Raw genomic sequence first — 23,871 nt, 5'->3', positions numbered from 1 at the left:
GGTCTTACGTTCCTCATAAGCCTCGCATCAAAATAGAGCTCTGTAATTTAGGAGAAGGTGGTTGTACCCACATGAGAGGCCTTGGAACAAATTTCCACATGAAGTGATGGCTTAATAGGAGCCATGTGGCTAAATTCTTTTGCACTCTAAAAAACCCTTCAATTTATTTAAGAAATAAAAGTGAATGCAACACTGGCAAAATGCAACATAAAGCATGAAAATGAATAAAAGATAAAAAAGGCATCTTCAGATTTCTTTCTAATATAACACTCCTCAAAAGGATCAAGATACAAGTTAACAGGCAGCACCAAAGCCTCCACACACCTCTTTTTGTATCAGGATCCTTTCTGACCTCTCAGTACTGACAGTTGTGAAAGAAGCAAGACTGCCTTGAATTTCTATAGCATCAAAGGTTGCCAGGTAAAATAAAATAAGATACAAGCAGAACATAGGACATATGTATGCAAAAAGAAAAAAAAAATCACTGTTTATCAAGAATTCAAATTTAACTGGGCATCCTGTATTTTTATTTATTAAATCTATTAATCTTATGATCAAGCAGTCATGAACAAATTTTGAATGAACTGTTTTTGAGCTGGTGAATGGTGCAACCAGAGGTCCTTAATCACTAGTGTGCTTTGTGGTTTCCTGAGAAGCTCTTTGAAAATGCTGACTCCTGAGACTTTTCCCTACAGAGTCACTCTCCAGTTGGCCAAACAGCACTATGTTTACCTGCTCCCAGGTGAGTCCTGATGCACACACATTTGAGAATGACTGTTTTCACCCAGACTAATAAAAAGAAATGAGGAAGACACAATAAGCTTGATTTCTCTAATGGTTCAAATCACTCCATTAAGCCTTTAGAGGTGGGTCAGACATCTGAAATCTTAAGACAGTTTTAACTTGAGAATGTCAAAAAGAGCTCATGGAAACCCGAATATTGCTTAAGAAAATATCAGCATGGACCTCTTTACTACCCAGATGAAGACGCTGCAGGAAAATCACTCACTTTAAATTAGCAGTCCAGAAGCACAACCAAGAATAGCATCTCTGATACCTGATGCCAGAATTCACCCCATGCTGTCATTTCTAAACAATTCCTCCTTCCATCCTTTCTGGAACAGCTGAAAGAGCTGGCACGCCCAACAGAAGGAGCTGAGATATTTTTCTATCCTTAGCTAATGTGTAAACTCCTTAGCCACAAACTAACTATCCAATCACAATATAACATAAAGAAATCCACATCTGAATCAGGAATTATCTCAACAGATGTAAGCTGTCTCTTCATTGTATCAGTAAATGTTAACATAGCATTGACAGTGAGTAAAGAAAAATCTAATTGCACTTTACTGAATATAAAACTCAATTACTTTTTGCTTCCACGGATATGAGGTGTGTGTGTGTGTGTGTGTGTGTGTGTGTGTGTGTGTGTGTTGTGTCTGTGGTAAGATGGTGGAGGAGAAAGTATTTCCTTCTCTTACTACTGGCAGAATTTCTTTCCTGTGATATTCTGGCCATTTACTACAACGACCCAACACCCCTCCATTTACAATTAATGAGAACTCACCTTGCATGGAGGCGTGTTTGACAATGCTGGGTGGCTAACTACGAAGTTCAAAATGTCTTAAGACATGCCCAGCCATGGAAAGATGTTAACATAAACCTATGGCTAAGCAGTTGTCAGAGTGGAGAGCTGGAAGCCACAACTGCAGCACGGCCTATGGGCAACAGATGTTCAGTGGAGTGGAAAGTGGGGACAAAAGCTTTCTCTTGAGAGTTACTCAGACCTCAGTTCAAGTTCAAGTCCAAGTTCCACCCTGACTGACCATGAGACCTGGAGCGGGTTATTCAAACCCTCTGAACCCCTTCACCATCTGTAAAATGTAAATAATTGCATCTAGCTAAAAATGTTAGTGTTTTAGTTAAAAAATCCCACCAGGAGGATTACTTACATTAATAGGTGTGAAGTACCTACCGCAGGCCAGGGCACAGGGCCCACGACACGGTGAGAATGAGAAGCACGAGTGTGTGTCTCTGTGGGTCCGTTGGGTCACCCTGTACGAGCTCGTACTAAGGTACGAACCAGCTCTGTGCCTGGCTAAGTGCAGAACCAGTGAGCAATAAAAGGATATCAAGACCTACTCACTGTTCACAGACAACTGTCTTATAATCACTTAACCAATACAAGCTTCCTAACCCCTGCCATGAACATCGGACCTGATGAATTAATGCCGATAATACAAAAATGCCAAGACATGCTTCCTTGGCTCCTCAGGTCTCGGTTAAGGAGGTGACCCGTACCTGCATGAGAAGGGAACGAACATGACGCCAGTTAAATACCACCAAAGGACAACATAGAAGTACAAGTGATAGTTGATGAAGAGCTGATGGATAGAGGGAGAAGTGGTATAACCAGTAAGGCCTATGAGCTCAGGGGAAAAGGGAATGGCCACAGTTGAAGCAGTCGGGAATTCTTCGTGGAAGATAAACCACTTGAGACTGGCCTTGAAAGAGAAGTGGGATTTAGATAAGCAGAGAAGAGGAAATCCTTGGGTTCTGATACAAGGAAAGCTGCAGAAATGAGAAAACGCAGGGCTAAGTGATGACTTATTGCTAGATAGTCATTACCCAGGTCATTAGCAACACTGAATGCCAGGCACGAAAGTTGGACCATTGCTATTCAGGCCCGTGCTTCTCAAGATTTTAGTGTTTGTTCTCAGCACTATACAACTGCCAGATAATCACAGTGACCATTTTCAAGACTCCACCCAAAAATATTTGGGGTTGCTTAGAAAAGATTGGCTGTAGAGTATCTACAATCTTAGTAAGCTGGCACTAGCACCTCCCTCCCCCAACACACACACACATTTCCATTTCATGGACTACAAAACACTGGTGTCCCTTGACAAATGGTTTACACCATGGGAAGCAGGAGCCACGAAGAGCTTTGGAAAACCCCAATCAAAAGACACCTGATAGAGGAAGAAGGTGCTAACTGTATTCTTCAGATGTCAAATGCAGAGTCAGAGAAGAGTCCTACTACAGCTCTGCCTCAGGGCCTCGCCTCAGCCCACATTGTTACTCCACCATCTTGTTACTCGCTTCCCATTCCACCATGGTAAGAAATTTAATGAAGCACCGGGCAAATAATGATTATCTTTGATTCCCTTTTTCTGGCATCAATCTTTGGTATAGCCTTTGGACATGTCAGTGGAAGGGACAAGCTCAGAGTTTAGACAAACTATTTCTTCCTCCTTACGCCCACATCAAACAGCCCATCCACTGGGTTACACTCTTCAATGGCCAATTAGGCACCATCAAATGAAAATGCCATAGTATGCACTGTCCAGCCCCCTAATAATTTAATATTCTCCCTATCCTATAACATTCCTTTTGCTTATAGTTTGTAAAAGTTTCTGAAAATATTCTGAAAATATATGAGTGTGATAATCTCCATTATAAAAGGAATTCTAGAATATAAAAATATTATAGCAAATCCAAATATAAAAACATTATAGCCAACCCTGAACTAATACCATGGTGACTGTTAAAATGATGTACTTTTCTAAACAACAACAACAACAACAAAACGTTAGCAGATAGCATGCCATACTGAAATACGGTATATCCATTTTAAACCACTTGGGCTTGAGCAAAAGAGATGAAGAAAAGCTCTGGGTTCCGAATCCCTAGGATGTCACCGGGGCCCAAGATACACCACTACCACCTTATGCCACCCAAACAAAACACACTGAGAAACCCGAACAGACACTTTCTTAAGAGATACGTCTACAAACACTTGAAGAAATAAGGCTTTAAAATCTAAATCTTGACTCAGTATAGAATGCAATGGAAAAACATTTTAAAAGTAAAATGGAATATATTAAGCTACCAGAGTTGTTTTCAAAGAAATAATGAGAATTTAAGGGAAAACACAAACATAAAGAATTCATTAAAACCATACACTTCACTCTTTGCTCTTTCATTAAGAGTACAAATTAAAGCACATCCATTCAACGTTTTAAAAAATAATTGACCTCTAAATGTGAATTCATTTAGCTGCTTCCAATGCTGTGGTCCATTTGAGGTAAGGAAGTACAACGATGAATCCTAATGTCTAAAATGAAAAAGGAGTTGAATTATTACATGTTCAATTTTCATATCTACTGAGTTATTTACAATAACCTCACATAGATTCTAATCTAGAGTTGAAATGTGAAACCTATGAAAACCAAGGACTTTCACTTTTAATGGTCAATGCAAAGTTGGCAAAAGAACAAGAGGATATCTTTAAAGGAGCCAAGGTATAATTTATGTGTCAAAGTGACAACTCTCCCCTCTTGGACGATGGCTGTTAATACCGGAAGCTGGTATTGCAAGAAGTGGGGACGGTAGAGATAAAGAGTCTTATTTGGTGTGAAGGCAGCTTGTCACGTCCTGTGCTTGATTTTTTTCTCATGTTGAAAGACGATATGCCCATTTGGAGAAAGCCTGTTTGAAGAATACTGTGGTAGATGAAATGGACATACCAACATTTTATAAAAGCCACTAAGATTCACTGTCACATTTAATTAGCATGATCCCCAAATGGTACTGACTGAAACTTTTAAGAGAAAACATCTTGGTAAGGACAGCATTTGTGATCATTTTTATTGCCAATGCAAAATCCCTCCAAAAGCACAGAAAAAGAATAGTTTCAGAATATTACTTTACAATTGGTATTCTGCCATTGGCTCATCAGTGTTTAGTAAGAGAAATGTATTTTTCAGTAGCTCTGATAAACCAAAACAAACCAAGGTAACCAAAGGGCTTGGGGACAAAATAAACGTCATCTGAAATTCTTAGAACACATTTCCTACTGTGACTGTCCGCAGACTTTTATTAGAACTCTCAAGTGCCCTCTCAATGTCCTGGCTCCTCATGTCTCCTTGTCTCTACCATCCCTCCCTAAGGGCCCCGCTGAATGCCTCCAGCGCGGTGTGGGGTGCAGGAAATGATCTCTTGCCCGTGCTGTCCTGGCCCTGCCCTGGTTCCACAGTCCCGGCACGGAGGACTCCACGCTGGGTTCTGCACTCCTGCCTGTTCCTTGTGCCATTTTCTGGTCAGCCCAGGGAACCAGGGGAGTTCACATTTCCCCTTCACCTCATCCCAGGCTAGAAAAAGGAAGCCTGTATTGACACTGGATAGCCTTAACAATAGATGGTCAGCTGCCAAGGATGTGTGGTAATAATGACAGAGCTGCTTTAGGCAGAGCTCTTTTCTTTCTAGAAATCCCAAAGTAGAGCTCAAAGCCAGAACGGTAATCGCCAGTACTGGCTAAGGTGCCCTCTTTCTGCCCCACGGGGTCTTCTCCAGTTTGCTACAGGCCCCAAAGGTCCATCATTATACAGTCCTTCTGTTTCAGGGAAGGAGTGCTGCTGCCAGGAAATTACTGTTAAAATGTTAACTATTTCTCATGAAAGGGTTTACTGATGAGTTTGCATTATAGTTGCAATTTTTTTTTTAAAGATTTTATTTATTTATTCAACAGGATAGAGACAGCCAGTGAGAGAGGGAACACAAGCAGGGGGAGCAGGAGAGGAAGGAGGCTCATAGCAGAGGAGCCTGATGTGGGGCTCGATCCCATAACGCCGGGATCACGCCCTGAGCCGAAGGCAGATGCTTAACCGCTGTGCCACCCAGGCGCCCCTATAGTTGCAATTTTAAAAAAGACAGACTGACCTGCAAATCTGTAACAGAATTAAGAGGCAGGGAGAGGCGGCTAAAATACGCCAGGCACTTACATACCATGTCCGTGAAACTCTGAAGTCGATAAAGGTTGCTCCATTTTACAGGCCATGGAACTGGGTTTCAAAAGATTATAGGAGAAAGGTAAGTATCCCAAGAATAAGAGGAGGGAGCAGCCAAGGTGAGGGTCCACAAGGCGGTGTCCTCATTCACGGCGAGGCAGGGGAGGCAGGATTGGGTCCCCGGGCCCCAGACAAGGTTCACGGAAATTTAGAAGAAAAGACAAAAGAAACAGCGGGTAAACTGAGTGTGAAGTTCAATCACCATGTTTCTGTGCCCCTCTGCTCCAGAGCTGCTCCAAGCTTCCCAAACGTAAGCATGTGGTTAAGGAAAATCCCCATTTCCCTTATATATAATGCCAGGAAAGTTAAATTAATTAGGAGATACACCTAGCAATGACCATTATCTTGGTATATTAGTGCCTCACACATGGTCATTAAGGTTTTCCAATCATCTTTTAATTTCAGTGTTCATTCATACAATAGCCCTTTTGATTGCCCAAGCAGGGAGCTCCTACTCAGTGAGAAATTGAGTGACTTGCCCAGGACAGAAGGAGAACAAAGCTCTGTGCCTGGACCCACGGTCCGTGTTCTTCCTCCAGCACTGCCTTCTCCCAAGTCAACAAGGTTCTGCTTTCACTACCTCATCTTTATTTGTCCCATTATTAAACAAGGAAGGGGCCAAATTCTCAAGGGACTAATCACAAGAACAGAGATGACTAATTTCCAAATAAGTGGTAAGACTCCTTGCTTAGGGGCTCTGTACAAGCCTTCTGTAACGCACCTGCTGGGGGAGTGTAAACCATGCTGTTCGTTGAAGATAATCACGCTAAGCATTCCCCTGATCTCTACAGGAAAACAGAACTCACACCATCAAGTTATTTACCTTGTGCTAGGCTCCCTTCTAGGCCCTTTCCAGATACTATCTCATTCAACGCTTACAACAACTCCGCGAGTAGCAGTAGTAATTATCTGCATTGTGCAGGGCAGGATACTGAGGCAGAGTGATAAAGGAACTTGTCCAGTGGCCTACATAAGTAAATGGCAGAGCTGAGGTCTGAGTTCAGACAGTCTGGCTCCAGAATTCATGCTCTTAATCCATACATTATGGCCAGAGGGCAAACACACACAGGGCATACAGAGACAGTGCCTGTTTTCCTAGAAAGCTCCATTTTTGTCTAACAGGAACCGTATGGAAGGAAGCTTAGAGGTTCTAAATCTTTTTGGAGTTTCTGTTATGTGCAGGCACCATGCCAGTGATGGGAAAACTGTGATGTTCACAGCACGCCCAGGTGCCCACAGAGTTCTGAGTGGACATGCCAATGTGTCGGCTGAACTAGGATGGTTCTACCACTTCTGTAAAGCTCGAATCCAAAATCCTGCTCCCAATTTATGGATGTATTTGCACACACCTTCCCCAGCCCAGCTGCTCTCAGGGGAAAAAAAAAAAAAAAAACCCTGAGCACAAGCCTAGTTACATCTTTCATTTAAGTAAGTTCCAATAGATGTGTCCTTCCGCCAACTTTCAAAGACACTGGTTGAATCATGAAAAGCTCTGTGTGACCTGTGGAAACTATTTTCATTACTTTTTAGTCACAACACAAATATTGGTACTGTTTGAGAGTCCTGCACTGTATTACCCTTCATCTGGCAGAAACGGACTGTTTTTTTCATCATGACTAACTCACAAACGAGCAAACTGAAAAGTATTTACGCTTGCTTCATTCCCGGGAAGCTGATACATGGAAGGGATATGTTCCCTTTTATTCATGCCAAAGATTTGCTAGGACCCAATACTGAAATTATCTTTCAGCCACCAGATGACATTTTCTTTTGCTGCAACTAGGCCAGGAATATAAATCCTGTATATTCTACCATACATATTTGGATCAACTACTGAATAATACCAAATACTGCATTTTCCAAAATGCTTTCACCAAAATAGAAGCAGAAATTTACATCTTTCCAACACACACACACACACACACACACACACACACACACACACACCCATAGAGTGGTAAGAATGGCTCCTTTAGGATTAGCCTTGAGAATTTATGAAGTGTTATCTTACAGGCTGAAAAATCAAGATGATTCCCTGGATTCCTTTACAAAGCCATTTTATTCTTGGAGAGCAAAGGCTGATTTCAGTCTTGAATGGAGTAAAAGTCTGTTACATTTATCTCTCAATGAAACTTTCCCTTGTAAGTTTCTACAATCAGACCCAGTCATCATCCGCTGAATACCATCTCCCCTGACCCATGCATGCGTGGCTTGTCAGGGTACTCAGTCCACAAGGCTGACTTTTCCCCCACTAACACATCTAGGAACTATTGTTGGCCATGTGCCCTCTTTAAGGCCTTCAACCAGAGGGAATTAGTCAAATGCCAATATGGAAGTAGATCTCTATCCAATTTTACCTTCCCTTGTCCTCCAATCTCACCTGTATCAATAATCAGGATACGTCATCAGAAAACTACTGGCACAGAAGTGGTTTGTAAATTTCCCTCTATTTGTGGTTTTCCTACTCTGGTTCACTTGTCAGCATGGCCTAGATTTGGCAGGAGGGCAAAGGCCCATCTTTCCTATTCTAACGGTTGGGGATGGAGGAAAATCTTACAAGGATTGGTGCATTTTGCTTATTCATCCTCTATTAAAAGCATTCCACAAGCAGTGAAGTTTCTGTCTGGAGGACTAACAAAGAAAGGACTTTTTCCCCCCTAAGATATGGCCTGTTGGTTGGCATTTTGTAATAAATTCCATTATAGATTCTAAACCTTCCCAAGGACCCATGGATTCAATAAGTATGAATACATGAGTGTCATGTCAAGCGCATTTTCCCTCATGACTTGCCACAGCTCTTTCAATGTAGGAGTCTTTTTTATGTTATTTCCAAATGTCTTTTAAGCATGACAACCCAAAATAGCAACTTTTTAAGAAGCTAACTACCTGTATTTTAAAACCAACAACCTGAACACAAGAACTCTCAAGCATATACATCTTAATGCATCCCCATGTATATGGTTCCTGAAATGACTTGAAAATTTTACAGATAAAGAAATTTTGTCATTGGTCATGAACGTACTGGAGAGCTGGTAATATTCCTATTAATAAGATTAAGAAACTACTGGGGTTCCAGACACTGCATAAGACTCAGAATAGCTCCATCGAGGTCATTATTTTTACACCCAACCCATTAAAACAACTTGTCTCATATTCACATTTTAACTTAAAATGAATTTGACAGATTTCTTATGAGAAAAGGAACAGCACACTAGAGATATTATGACAAAAGCTATTTTTATGATGCAATACATACTGGAAGTATTAATATCACTCTTCCTATGCAAAAACAATATATGACACCCCAGATTCCAGGTCATTTGGATCAGGAAGATTTTCATTTTCCTCATCCTGCCCCTGCACTCCCTCCCCCCCCAAAAAAAAACCAGAAACAAAAAAAGAGCAGTTTTTAAAACAGGATGTTTCATTCACATCTTTCTAAGATCCCTGAAAAGAACAGAAGCAACAGAAATGGAAGTCTAGTTTAAAATAAAACTCGGGGCAGGGGGGTGGTGGCTGGCTCTGTCAGTAGTGCATGTGACTCTTGATCTCGGGGTCATGAGTTCAAGCCCCATGTTGGGGTAGAGTTTACTTAAAAAAAAAAATAAAACCTCTAGGGTTTCTATGGCTTTGTACGTTGACTGCTGTATATAATAACTTATCAATTCTGTTTCTACAACGTATAGTTCATAACTCCACTACTGTTTTCTTACTGTCATAGGAATGGTAAGACAGAGACAAGATAAAACCAGTGATCACACGATTAATTTATCTGCTTCTTACTATGAAATGACCAGTGTATGTTCAACAGCTTCCTTTTTAATATTATATAAATTATGTGCAACCCATCAATTCAGGAGTTTGAATTCTCTTTAATATGGAGGAAGCAGCATTTTGAAATCTCCAAGCCCTGATTGAATTACAAAATTAAATTGTTTGCTTTTGGGTAAGGCCAGGATTGCATGTGAGAACTAACTCATGGTTATACAGGAAATATGAGACAGTAAATTAGTGAAACCAAAGGAAATAGATTTAAATTGGGCATTATTATACAAACTTCTTATGACAAGGCAGGCCACATGAAATATGGCTTAATGTACGAACAACCCTGTAGAATCAGAGTCATAATCACCACGAGGACTTACACATGAATAGTACCCTTCAACTGGCAAATCACTTTTATATGGAGTCTCACATCCGATCACTACAAAAAATCTTTTGAAATCAGCACTATTATAATCCTTATCATATAGATGAAGAAGCTGATCGGCAGGACGATGCAGAACTGAACAGTTTAAGAACTATTACATTAAATTACATATCATTTGTTTCAATCATGATAGGTATTTTTCTGTAATAGTGTTACCTCCGTCTACAAAAGACATAGAAAATGGTTTTCTATGGTCCACAAAAGACATAGAAAATGACAGAACCCTACTTTCAAATACTTTATTTTTATATTACCTATGAGTCCGATGGCACACTCGGAATCCCAGCCCTTTTTGCCAAAGACAAAATGTCTTAACGCAGATCTTCCATAAATACCTTTGGATTGGCCTTGGTTGGCTCAAAGGAGATGTAATGATTCAGGCTTCTAATTACCTAAATATGTTTCTAACTCAGGTTGTCAGTGATGGATATTGTTTGTTCAATGTTTTATTATCCTCTATTTCTCTAAGTTAATCCATTTGCCTTAAATGAAGGAAAACAGTGTTATTTTTAACATGCCCGAATTGCTACTCACTGTGAGTTTAAAAAAAAGTCACTGAAGTTTCTAAACGTGTCCATCCAACTCAAGTAAGACATAGTCATTGACCAAATTAATTCATGAGACATTAAAAAAATGCCATTTGGCTACAATATTCTGCATGTACAAGCAGAGAAGTGTAAGTGTCCAAGTGCCATTTGGGTTTTTCTGCCACATAAATACTGAAAACAGAGCCACCGAAGAGCTCATGCTTGTCCTTTACTTCCCTTGATAAAGATCATCTTTTGAAGGAGTGTCAATGCCCTGATTTCTGGCTGTCCACTCAAGTGCCACAAGAAGGACTGCTTTTTTTAAGGAATTTATTTTTTTTGCTATGATTTTTGCATGTGTCAACACCATCTCCCTTTCAACTTCAGTATCTTTATTGACATTTAGAGTCAATTATCATTCTGCTAAGTTATGCACAAATAAATACCAGACACATCCATTCTCTCCACCTAGAATATTTCACATTTTTTTGCAAGAGAAGTCCACTGTTTTTGTTTTTCTTTTCTAAGATCACGTTAAGTACTGAAGTTTGGAGATTACAGAAGATCTGAACCAAGTCAGTCACAAAACGTGGGACTTGGGGTGGGGTGCCATTCAATAAAACTGCCATTTGTGAAATAGCATAGACTGTGGAGTCAAATACAGCTGGTCCCACTCCAGTTTCATCACTTCCTGGTTGTGTGGCCCTGGTGATGTTATTTGGGCATGACCGTGACAATTCATACTTCATAAGCCTTCTGTAGTGATTCAATTGAGCAGGACAACAGTGTCCAGAAAACTGTAATTCTCAAAAATTGATATGTGCTACAGATGCTTCTGGATGTCTGATTTTATGTAAGAAAAAACAGATTTAAAATACATGTATTTATTATTTGTCTTTCCATTTAACAGTGTGAAAACAGTCTTAAGACAGTAAACCAAGAAGCCCTGGCTCCTCTAGTCTGCACAGCTTCTCTGGGTCTCTGGGACTCAAAAGCTCTGTCCCTTCATGTAGGGTTCTTTTACAACCCATTGATTTTTCCTCACAGTATAAAATTTCCTTTGTTTAATTTCACTGGGCTGTTTCCCCTGGGTCATTCTGACCAATTACGTTCCTTGTTGTTTACACTGTTCAACCATCAATAGATTTCATTTTGAAGAACACGATGCAATCATGTGATGGCCGTCTTTCCTGTTATTGAACTGCTGTTGCCTAAAGAATGTCCTAAAGAACAGGAAAATAATTGATGCCCACGAGCACCACAGTCTTCAAGGCAATTATGAAATAAATTAGAGATCTTGTATCTGGATTAAAAAAAAAAAAGGTAGGACAGGGGTCAAGTTGGAACCAGCTATAACTACCTGATGTTTCATGCCCATGTACTCTCTCTCCACTACTTAGTATCATCTCATCTGATCTTCAGAACAAGTCTATGGGTGGGCATTATGAACCCTAGTTAACAGAGGAGGAGACCACCCTGCTGGAAAATCAAATAACCTGCATTATGTTCTCAGAGCCAAAAAGTGGTAGAGACTGTACTCAATCCTGGCTTTCTTGACACCAACTGCCAGACATTTTCCCTGGGAAACACAGGGAGCATTAAAGGAGTTTAACTTTTTTAACATAACATTCGAATTACTTTGGGTTTGAATTTCAGAAATGTCTATGTCTATGTGAAATGAAATATCCTTTTGAAAACCTGAGTGAGTCCAATGGATTTAAGAAGCTGACCTGGTGTCCAGGGAGCTTTTCAGAAGGAAACGATGCCTTTCCTCCTGTGAACCCTCTTCCCCGTTAGCTCTTCAGTAGCTGCCAAACATTCCATTTCAGAAACTACTTGCATTTAGCCCAAGGCTTTACTCATAGTTTTTAAAATGTAAATACTTTTTAAAAAAGTAACCTTTAGCAGTGGTGGCAGTTATATTTCTTGTAGTGGGAATGAGTTATCAACTCATCTTGAGACTGGTTTTATTGGTAGGAGCTTGAGGACCAAAAAAAAAAAAAAATGATGACCAACGTGTCCCACAGGAGTAAAATTGGAGAGCTCTGGAAATTTAAGGGCACTAAAGGCAGACAACAACAAAATACAAAGACAGCAATAACAACCACCTCCACGATTTCATAATTTTACCAAAGGCTGACGCTGTCTAAAGAACTAATGATTTTCTACATCAGTAGAAATTTAATAATTTGCTAAATTATTTAGATATATGTAAATACATAAATATCTAAAATATTTAGAATTTTATAATTTATAATATAATGCTACATCATTATACATTTTATTTTTTTTCATTTTTAAAAAATGTTATTATGTTATGTTAGTCACCATACAGTACATCATTAGTTTTTGATGTAGTGTTCCGTGATTCATTGTTTGCGTATAACACCCAGTGCTCATTGCAATACATGCCCTCCTTAATACCCATCCCTGGGCTAACCCATCCCCCTCCCCTCTGAAACCCTCAGTTTTTTTCCTGGAGTCCATAGTCTCTCATGGCTCATCTCCCCCTCTAATTTACCCCCCTTCAGTTTTCCCTTCCTTCTTCTAATATCCTCCGTGCTATTCCTTATATTTCACATATGAGTGAAACCATATAATTGTCTTTCTCTGCTTGACTTATTTCACTTAGCGTAATCCCCTCCAGTTCCGTCCATGTCAATGAAAATAGTGGGTATTCATCCTTTTTGATAGCTGAGTGATACTCTATTGTATCAATGAACCATATCTTCTTTATCCATTCGTCTGTTGAAGGGCATCTCAGCTCCTTCCACAGTTTGGCTATTGTGGACATTGCTGCTATGAACACTGGGGTGCATGTGCCCCTTCTTTTCACTACATCTGTATCTTTGGGGTAAATACCTAGTAGTGCAATTGCTGAGTTGTAGGGTAGCTCTATTCTTAACATCTTGAGGAAACTCCATACTGTTTTCCAGAGTGGCTGTACCAACTTTCATTTCCACCAACAGTGTAAGAGGGTTCCCCTTTTTCCACATCCTCACCAGCATTTGTTGTTTCCTTTTTTGTTAATTTTTGCCATTCTAACCGATGTAAGGTGGTATCTCATTGTGGTTTTGATTTGTATTTCCCTGATGGTTAGTGATATTGAGCATTTTTGCATGTGTTTGTTAGCCATTTGTATGTCTTTTTTGGAGAAGTGTCTGTTCACGTCCTCTGCCCATTTTTGACTGGGCTATTAGTTTTTTAAGTGTTGAGTTTGAGAAGTTCTTTATAGATCTTGGGTATCAGCCCTTTATCTGTAATACCATTTGCAAATATCTTCTCCCATTCTGTGGGCTGCCTCTTAGTTTTGTTGACTGTTTCCTTCGCTGTGCAGAGCTTTTTATCTTAATAAGGGAAATTTACCATTCTGCTTGGAAGGACTTCTGATACGATTCTATTTTATCTCATCCCTACATTAGTATTATAAACCAGGCAGCCATTCTACAAGTTTATTGACTGTCAGCAATATCATCTGTTGTAATAATGCAGGGAGAATTTCCATGCAGGCAAGACTCATACATCAGGATGCCTAGTTGTCTACCTGCCAGGGTTCTGTGAGTGTTCGCGTCGAATCCCAGCACTCACTCTGCACAATTCACAATCTAACAGGTGGCACCATCAAGCAAGTGTCCCTGGTAGTCCGTCTCTTTGAAAACGAGGACAAAGAAGCACAGACTAAAATTAAGTTGACTAGAAGAATGCATGTCCCTATTCCTTACAGTATGTTGACAATGGCTGACAAATTTCTAGCGGATACAATCTCACAGAACATGCACAGCAACGTTTTACAACATAAACTGAGATTGTAAGATACCTTGATAAATAGCTACTTTTCATCCCAGGCTGGGTGCTCCTCTCTCCAGATACAGGCACAGCTTCCGTCACCGTCAAACAGCCACGGGAGAAATACAGACTGCTCCAGAGATAGCTTTGGAAGCTGTTGAGAAGCTGTTAAAAAGTTGCATTCAAATCATGGGGTGGTGGAACTCAAACGTGTTCTACAGAATGAAACATCATTTTTGGAGGCAAAAAAAAAAAAAATAGACACCACGCTACCAACAGGTAATGAGAAAAAAAAAATGAAGGTTCTACACACTGACAGTGAGCTGTTAACAAGGTAAAATTACCAAATATTGGTGCAATTTGGAGCTTGCATTTTCTGTTTGGGGAATTATGATAATGTGACAAGGTTATCGTTATAATTAGGAGAGTAATTAAAGTAACGGAGTAATTGCTCTCCTGCATTTTTTTTCTTAGTCAAAAAGATCTTAATTGTAGGGGAAAAAAAGAGAGAAAAGAATATTCTTTTTTTTTTTTTTTAATTTCTCACAAGCGTCACAGAATCCAAAATCAGGCCGACTAGTCACATTGCTACATATAGCATCTTTCAACTTTCTTTTTATGAGCAACTTATTTTTTTCAGCTGTTACAAATTCCTTGTTACAGGATTCTACATGTGAAGACTGTCTTTATTAGGAAGCAGTCCCTTCTTGTGTGATATCACTTTTAATTTTTATAGGTTATGGGGTTTTTCTCCTCCATGCTTCCTGATTCCAGACTTAGTTTCAATTAATGATATGGTCCCACGGCTGCACCCGTACAAATGAGGAAAACCAAAATCATTCCTCCCGGGTAGGTGTGAGTCCGCAGGTAGTAGACAAGTAACAATTTAAAAAAAGAAGAAGAAGAAGAAAAGAAAGAAACCTACCCATCCCTGAAGCGTCAGCACTAGAACAGACAAAGTCTGTCTGGCAGAAATACTTTGATGTGCGGAAATCAGGATGCAGCATTAAGAGATTTGTTTAAATTCCTGGGGGGAGAAGGGAAGCGGACCTGGCAGAGCTACGAGAAAGTCAACATTCTTGCTCAAATCCTGTGGGCTTCCCAGAACAGATAAAGAGCCTTGCCAATTTTGCATGAAGTGAGAGCTATTGAGACAGGCCCACTGACTCATGCTAACTAGCCATCCATCACTAGTGACTGATGATGACTGAATGCTGCCAACGTGGGGGATCCTGGGGTCCTAGCTCTAACCTGGAATTCGCCATCCCCCTCAGGGTGGAAAGAGCAGCGCAGACGCGGGTCCCAGCGGTGAGTCCCAGGAACATCACTGGAGGGAAACTGAACCACATAACCTTGTGCAAATGATACCACTTCCGCGAGCCTCCCTTTCCTGACCTGAAAAATAATAATCCAATTCATCTAACTTGCTGAACTACTGTGAGGTAAAAATAAAATACTACTACTACTACTAATAATAATAATAAAATAAAAGAACTTTATAAAGGGCTTTGTTTATTCCATATAGACGTATATATACATGGAGTGCATATTGCATATAATCTTTACTACAAGCAACTGTGGTTTGGCTCCCTGACTCCCCTTCTTCTGGGCAGTGAGAACAATGTACTCAAAGAACATCTAAATTATTTGGAAACAAAAGAGCTTATATTCATTTTGGTGTCAATTTAACCCTGCAGTGATTATGTACTGCTCCTGGGAGACCTCTTTCTGCTTCTCTGCTTGGCGGTTCCTTCATCAAAGATCAGCTCAAAGGTCCCTTCCTCCTGGAGCCCTCCCAAGGTCCCAGAGGGGAAATGAAGCTCACTTTTACTTGCTTAAGCCGCTGCATATACCCCCACCACCACCATCGCAGGTTATGATACTTGATCACTTACCTGGCTACCTCCAGCCATGAGCAACTTGAGGCAGCGGCTGAGTCCTCTGAACCTCTGCCATCCTCGGCTGAGCCCACGATCAGAGCACTTACAGTCCGGCCTTGAATCACAAATTCTTCAGCCGGAGTAACTATGACCCTTATAATTGCATGACTCTGCATGCATTTGAGTAGGTAAGTAGAGACCTGTGTGTATACATGTGCTTCTATGTGTATTCATCTGCTCATACCTAGATCTAGATCTATCTTTTAAATACGGGCTCCTTGCATTAGGATACTAAACTCTTAGGAAGTCACTAGCCACCCACATTACCCGATCCCGAGGAGACCATGGGAATAAACGGTGCCTTTATATCAGGAAACGTTATTTCCTGAAGGTTATTATCTGCTCTGGCAATAGCAATATCCTAGCAATTACTCCAAAGAAACGTTGTGTCCGATACGCACGATACAAAAGCATTCCAAAAACAAAATGTTGATCCCTCAAGGAATCATGCCCTGGGAACTCCCCGGTGAATAGACACCTTGAGGCTGATGCTGCGGCTGCCAGCTACCGCTCATCAGAGCAGCCGCATCTTCCCCTCTCTTCCGTGATGTGATTTTAAACTGAAAGCATTAGGTAGCAAGAAGCACTGTAATTAAAGCTTCAAACAGAAAATGATTGAAGAAACACTGAAAGAGATGTCTCCTTTGAAAGTGCATTTCAATTCTTCCTGTGTCTCCAGAAAAAAAATGCCTCTGACAGTCTATATTTTACCACTGTTTCACTTAATAATGCATATCGACATTTACCCAGGAAGATCGGCCGTTGCTTTGCTTCTCATTAAAATCAGCTAAGCACCTGCCCATGACTCTGATTCTCCCCCCACGACCTCCCCACTTTGTTTTCTCTGTTTGTCCTCATTTCCTTGTTTTGAAAATTAACTTTTGAAGCAAGGATCAATGTGGCAGGGTGGAAACATAGTTTCCCTGGAAAACTTGAGGATAACTCAGGGGGGAAACCAGAGCCCTTTGTCTCTTGTTCTGTTTGCAAAATGACAATTTCATCACCCACATGAAAACACGTACATGCACAGGACATATATACTCCAAGAGCAAAACAGACCACATGGAATGTTCATTATCCTTATGCTCTGTGCTTAGAACATCCTAAGAAGCACTTTTTACAGCTGCCCATTACCTGCTTTACTTTCTAAAAAGGGTCCCAGATTAACTATTTGTACAATCACCACTTTCTTGCTAATGTGAACTAGTGGTATACAAAACACCATCGTGAGAAAAGTCTTTCTGTTTGCCTTTGTTTTTATCTCCTCTGGCTCTCTAGAGGGACACCACCTGGTTTATCTACAATTTACCTCGGAAAATTAAGGTATTCTACTCGTCGAACCTAAAATTCGTAATGTAAACTTAGAGAAGAAGTAGTTCAGGCAGATTTTTTCATCACCTCATTCAATACTTGGTTAGGATCTGTGGAGGTATGACAAGACGAATATGATATGCACACTGCTCTCAAGGTATCTGCAAGCTAATAATGTAGCTAGCTAATTAAAACAGGCTTTACATAAGAACACTGTAAATTACTCATGACTCTAGCTTCCAAGAGAGTAACAGGGTCCGTGTGTTTTTTTAAGTTGATCACTTAGAAAACAAGAAGAGTTCACAAAGTTGATTAGACGATTACGATGGTGCAGAGATGATGATAGGGGAGCACTGGTTAGAGCTAATCTAAATAGCTAAGACTTCTGTGCACATCTACGTGCTGGCCCCTGTTCGGAGCACATCGTACGTACCAACTCACTAAATCTCAACAACTTTATAAGGTAGCCATTATCTCCTTGCTGTAGATAAGAAAACGAAGGCACAGAGATGTGGTAACTTGTCCAAGGCACCAAGTAACAAGGACGAGATGGGATTGGAACCCAAGGAGCCTGGCCCCAGGATGAGCTTTTCTACAAGTCTGTCTAGGTACAGGTGCACCCCTGCACAGGGAAGCAGGTGCAACATTACTGGGCTGAAAATAAGATTCTCTCCAAGGAACGTGTGGTTCTCAGACCAGGCTCCGCTTACAATTCCATTTTTAAAGCTAAAACATTTTCCCAGTAGAATTTTACCACCAGCTTTTTGACACGAGTGGAGGTCCACTTGTAGGTAAAATTTAGGGAAAGAAAGCAGGGTGTTTGAGATGTAGGCTAGAGCTTGTCAAAAGGTTAAGCTAAATATCTCCAATAAAGCTCCTACCAATGAAATTGCTGTGCCTTGCACATACTTCTGTATGCTTAACTTTCAACAACCCAGTGGGCATTCTCACAAACGGCAAATATTGCAGATAAAAATCTATACAACTGTCTCTAGAATACCAGACTTTGAAGATATTTTAAATATCCAAACAGCACTGCCTATTACTACTGCTTTGATTGAATTTTAAGAGACTCATCTGCATATTTCAGACAGTCTTAAGTACAACATACCTATATTCACAAGACTGAATTTATCAGCTTAATAGTAACTTTCTTAGTTATAAGCCTTCTATCCGTATTGTATTAACATCTCTGCTAGAAAACAGGAACATGTATACATCTTAACGCTTATTTTCTTCCTCTAAACATTAAAAGTTCAAACAGCTATTTCTTCTCTAGTTTTCAATAGTTGGCTTTCTTCCCTTTTGTTCTCTCCTCACCAGATTCATTTTAAGATTTTCACAGAGGGGAAAAAAGGTTATGTTGCCGACCTGTAGCGTCTTATAGGAATCTGGGCATATTCTAATACACTGACTAGTTCATTTCTGAAGGCACAGCAAATTATGAGGGCTGCCAACCTCCTTTGGCCCCTTACATCAGGATCTGAATCTAGGGTGACATTTCATGTGAAAAGCCTTCAATACCTTGTCACCTGTACCCTTTCCATCTCTCCGTTTCAATAAAGATAGCTCTTACAGGAGGAGTAAAATCAAACTTCTAACTTGCAAGTGTCTAAGGACCACAATTACATTACCAGAATGATGCCTATCTCCATCAGACAGGCATTATTAGACGATGCTATAGGTCTTTAATCCACACCAGTGCCTCTGCAGGGGGTGAGGGCCTGTGAGGCTGGCTCATGACAATGCCCCCCTGACTCCGCCATACAGCAAGCCACCTTCAGAGGAAAAGAACCTCAGAATCACCTTACCAGTGCCCTGTTGTGATACAGTACTCTTCTCTTAACCAGGCCAAATTTATTGAAATTCAGAGCAGCAGCTCTCTGTTTTTACATTCAAAAAGAAATGGCTACAAAGACATAACCATTCCTTGGATCAGGTTAAACACGACACTCCTATTCACAATGCTGACTGTTTGGTCAAAGCCAATGGATTGAATTTTACAAATAATGAATCGAGTAGAAATATCGCATTTTTAAGAGGGAGGGACTCTTTGCTCTATTGAGTTGAATTGATTGTCAGCTTTAATTAGAATGTCAGCTTTCGGTTTAAGGACAGGGATGGAGGATTCAAAATAGGTATTCAAGCAGCAAAGACACGGTCTGATGGGACTTCAGAATCATCTGTATGGCCCTGGAAAGCTTCAAAAAAAAATGAAAATGTTGTGCATCCTGGACTGTATTTCTTAGCTGGACTAATATTTCAGGAAATAAAGCACATAATACTTCCATTCTGTAGAAAGCGCATTTGCAGCCTGTGACCACTCACTGACAATGTTTGTCCTCTGCAGTGATTTTTTTTTTTCTTTTTGCAAGACGACAGTTTATTAAATCCCTCAAGAAGACCACTAAACTGGCACTTGGAATTTTCTGGCATTTGGGACTTCAATAAATAGCTGTTGATTGCTGGTTCAATCATGCATCTTTCTTTAAATTTTTGTAGTGTCCTGCAGAGCATAATGAAGCCCTTTAATAGGTAAGTTAAGTGCTTTGAAAAAGGATAAAATAAAATGTGTTCTCCTTTCTTCTATATGAGAATGGAAAGAGAAAGGAGGCTTGACTTTCTACTCCTGATGAGACTTTCTTTCCAATTTGAACCTTCAAAATCATGTTTGAAAAGTATGTGCCCTACCCTACAAGCTGATGAATATAAAACTAAATTTATTATTTGTATAGTAATTTGGATAACCGTGTCAAGCACACAGGTAGGGCTGCATTTCAATGTACTCCAAAAGTCATCTGCTGGGCTAATTCTTCAATAGGACAAAAAGGCTCTGTCCCTTTCCAAAATTATAGTGCAGAACCACCACCAACAACAAAATTATTTATAATCACCTGTTGGAGGTAAGCTGAAATCCATTTTTTTTCCCCTTCCTCCTCTATCTTTCCTTCTTTCCCCCTTCTCTTGTGATTCCTTCTTGCCTTCCACAAGTATGTGTTGAATCCCTAACTGTGTACCAGATCGGTGTGGGAACTGGGGACAAAATATGAATTAGACAGCTGTCATTCCAAGGGGTTCAACAAGGAGAATGACTCTTGGATGATTCCATTGGTATCACCGAGAGAGACTGAGAGAGAGAGAGCGTGCATGTGGAATATTGGGGGCAAGCATTTAAAAGTCGGCCACTACTAAATACCCTGTTTGCATTCTAAGGAGATTTGATCATCACATTTTGTCCTGATTTCATGTGTCTTGGCCAATAAACTTTTATGGCCGCATTATCCATTGCATCCTTTTTCTGTCTGAAGGCTGCAAAGAAGAGCGGGTGTGCATTTCATAACAATGACTAAGGCAGATATCCGTACAACCTTACTTGAATCAAAAGAAAAGAGCCACCAGGTGGAAGGGGCTGCTCTCTAAGTCTTCTCTACCTTATTTTCTGTATGTGTGGAGGCTGAACGTCTTTAATTTGAAAAAAATCCCATAGTCAAAATCAAATGCGAGAGTCACATCCTGCCTGGCATCAAAAAATGCTGTTACCTCTGCAGTCTTCTGAAACTAGATCCGAGTGGTTAGGCTGGTAAATGTCCAGAGATTTAATGCATGGCAGAAGCATCAGATATAAGAGAAACAAGACTTGTTAGTTACAGCAGTTTAGGCTTCTTGGCAGGATTTCTGAAATAGCTCGCTCACACCAAAGGTTTCACAATCAGCCGTGCAAATCCTGCCAGAAACCAAAAGGTCCCCATGTCTTACTGGTCTGTAACAGCAAACTCCCAGCTATGACAATCAACAACATTATCGTCGTCAAACATTTACTGAGCTTCTAGGGGGAGCTAGAGGGACTGTACCTCTCATCGAAGAGGCTGGTGGGATGTTCCTCTCTGATCATCTGCCTTTGGTAGCTTTGAAGGGCATGACCGAGGCTGGGGGCAGTAATGCAGGGACACATTAATGTCTGCTGCTTTTTGAAGACATCAGAGATACTTACCATACCTTTTTTTTGAGTAAGCCATGTTGCAAAACCTGTCAATATCTATTGAGCACATAATTCAACCAGGTACTATGCTAAACACTCTCCATATATTACCTCATTGAATCCTAAGGCGACTCTTTAAGGAGGTTTTAATTTGGCTATTTCCACTGCACTCATGAGAAAAGTGAGGCTTATATAGCTTAAGTTCTTTGCCAAGGTGCCAGAGCTGTCAAGTAAGGAAAGCGGCTCCAAGCCCTAGCAGACAAAATCCAGAGCCAAGCTCCTAATCACTAATGTTAGCTCCCTAGATTCTGATAATTAGTGATTACTGAAACTGCCCAGGGTTGAACAGATGAAGAAACCGAGGTTCAAGAATGTTGAGTAATTTGATGAAAGCAAAGATTTTTTTTTAGAGACAGCACAAAAACTGGAACTCAGACCTTCTGCCCACCCACCTCACGATCTTTTGAGTACCCCACACTACGTGTCCCATTCAATCCATGGCAATGACTGTTGATAGGATGACTGCTTAGTACACAGAGACACAAAACAGAAAGGGGCATGCCCTTCAGCATTTCATTTTCCTCTGGGTGATGCTATGAGGAAGGGATAATGACACACGCCCTGCCTGCTACAGGAGACAGGGAAGTAAGACCAAATGCGTGCTTTAAGACTTAAATATAAGTTACAACAATGACAAGGAATTCAAAGCATGGTTCCCATCTCCAAGTGTCTCATTCCATACCGTACTTTCTCTCTGGCGATGATTCAATCAAATCTTCAGGTATTTCAGTAGGGTCCACTGCAATCTTAAATAAAACGAATCTTTTAGACATTTCAGGGAAGAACCTCTACACATATTCAACCAGCCCATGCATTTCTCCACCTATTTTTTTCAAAGACCTTAGGCTCCAGTGGTAATTCATGAAACACAGAAAACCAACAACAATACACTAAGATCCTATTGTGCACAATGCTTTTCATCTCTTGCATCACTTACTCTTTATAAGAACACTAAAAAAATACTAGTATCTTGATTTTACAGATGAGGCTTCGATAAGATGTATAATTTGCCCCAATTTCACAGTCAATAGTACAGCTTGGATTCAAATTCCGGTCCACCTAAATTCCACGCTGAACCACTATGCTGTACGTGAGATCCCCTCTGTGTGTGCTGGTTCATGGATGTTGTGCCCATGACCACAAGGCCCTTCGCAGCCCTTCCTATTAAACAGGACAAGTGGAGACGGCACTGGAACCTCTCTTGCTGTCACTTGGGCTTTGCAGTTCGATTATAGAGTGACGTGAAAAAAGATATGTTTCATGTTTTTATGAATTCCCAGGAACTATCCATTGGAGAAGGGTAAGAGTTACTGTATGCAGAAAAAGAGATTCTGGGAGGTTCTCTCTACCAGCCATGTGCCTGGATCTTTCTTAAGCTTCTGTCCCCTGGACCCCATTTCCTAACTTTTCCAAACAATCCTATTCCTTATACCAATTATGACCTAAGGGCCCTGTTCACTACAGCTCACAGATACCAACTACCACTCCTTCCTGTGCAACGTGCTCTTAATTTTGAAGAAAGAAGGACATGGGGCTTGAAGTTCAATCTCTTCATCTTCTTGTCAGGAGTCCCAGTAACAAGGTGGAGTCAGAATCAAACCCAAACCACCAGGTAAATGAAATTAGAGATCTCCTCTGGATCTCATTGTTTACAAGTCTCTCCGTTGCTTAAAGACAAAGAATTATCTGAATACTCTTTTTTTTTTTTTCCAGGAAGATATTTGCTATATATTTTCACAGAAATTCTGGTAATGATTTAGAAATGCAAAATCACAGAACAGGAGGGGCAATGTCAAGTCAGCTTATTTCCATGCTTATCACGAAAAGACCAAACTTAAGCTAAACCACCAGGATAATTATTCTTGTTATTCCCATCACTAATAAAGGGAATCCTACAATTCTCCCATGAACCCCTTCCAGATTTCCAGAGTATTTTGCATAAGGAGATCAATATCTCCACACAAAGAAAAGTATAATTGAGGGTAAGTTTCAATCTCTGTTTATTAAAGGTTAAAAATACCATGCCGTGGGGCGCCTGGGTGGCGCAGTCGTTAAGCGTCTGCCTTCGGCTCAGGGCGTGATCCCAGCGATCTGGGATCAAGCCCCACATCAGGCTCCTCCGCTGAGAGCCTGCTTCTTCCTCTCCCACTCCCCCTGCCTGTGTTCCCTCTCTCGCTGGCTGTCTCTCTCTCTGTCAAATAAATAAATA

At 40.6% G+C, this 23,871-nt stretch overlaps 1 protein-coding gene across 3 annotated transcripts in view; it reads right to left on the bottom strand.

Annotated features, from left to right (window-relative positions):
• Positions 1-23,871, bottom strand: part of FLRT2 (fibronectin leucine rich transmembrane protein 2) — a 99,749-nt gene that overhangs the window by 56,337 nt on the left and 19,541 nt on the right. The window contains exon 1 of one of the 3 annotated variants that reach the window (XM_087856164.1): positions 14,404-23,699. The exons of the other annotated variants lie outside the window; for them this stretch is intronic. The gene's annotated coding sequence lies outside the window, so the exon portion shown is untranslated. Of the gene's footprint in view, positions 1-14,403; positions 23,700-23,871 lie in introns of those variants that run through there. 3 annotated transcript variants of the gene reach the window in all.

The sequence above is a fragment of the Ursus americanus genome, chromosome 26, assembly GCF_024610735.1.
Source record: "Ursus americanus isolate L20-20 chromosome 26, mUrsAme1.1.p, whole genome shotgun sequence".
NCBI classification, from domain to species: domain Eukaryota; kingdom Metazoa; phylum Chordata; class Mammalia; order Carnivora; family Ursidae; genus Ursus; species Ursus americanus.
Note: the sequence above shows the minus strand (reverse complement) of the source record. Positions and strands in the feature narration are given on the sequence as shown.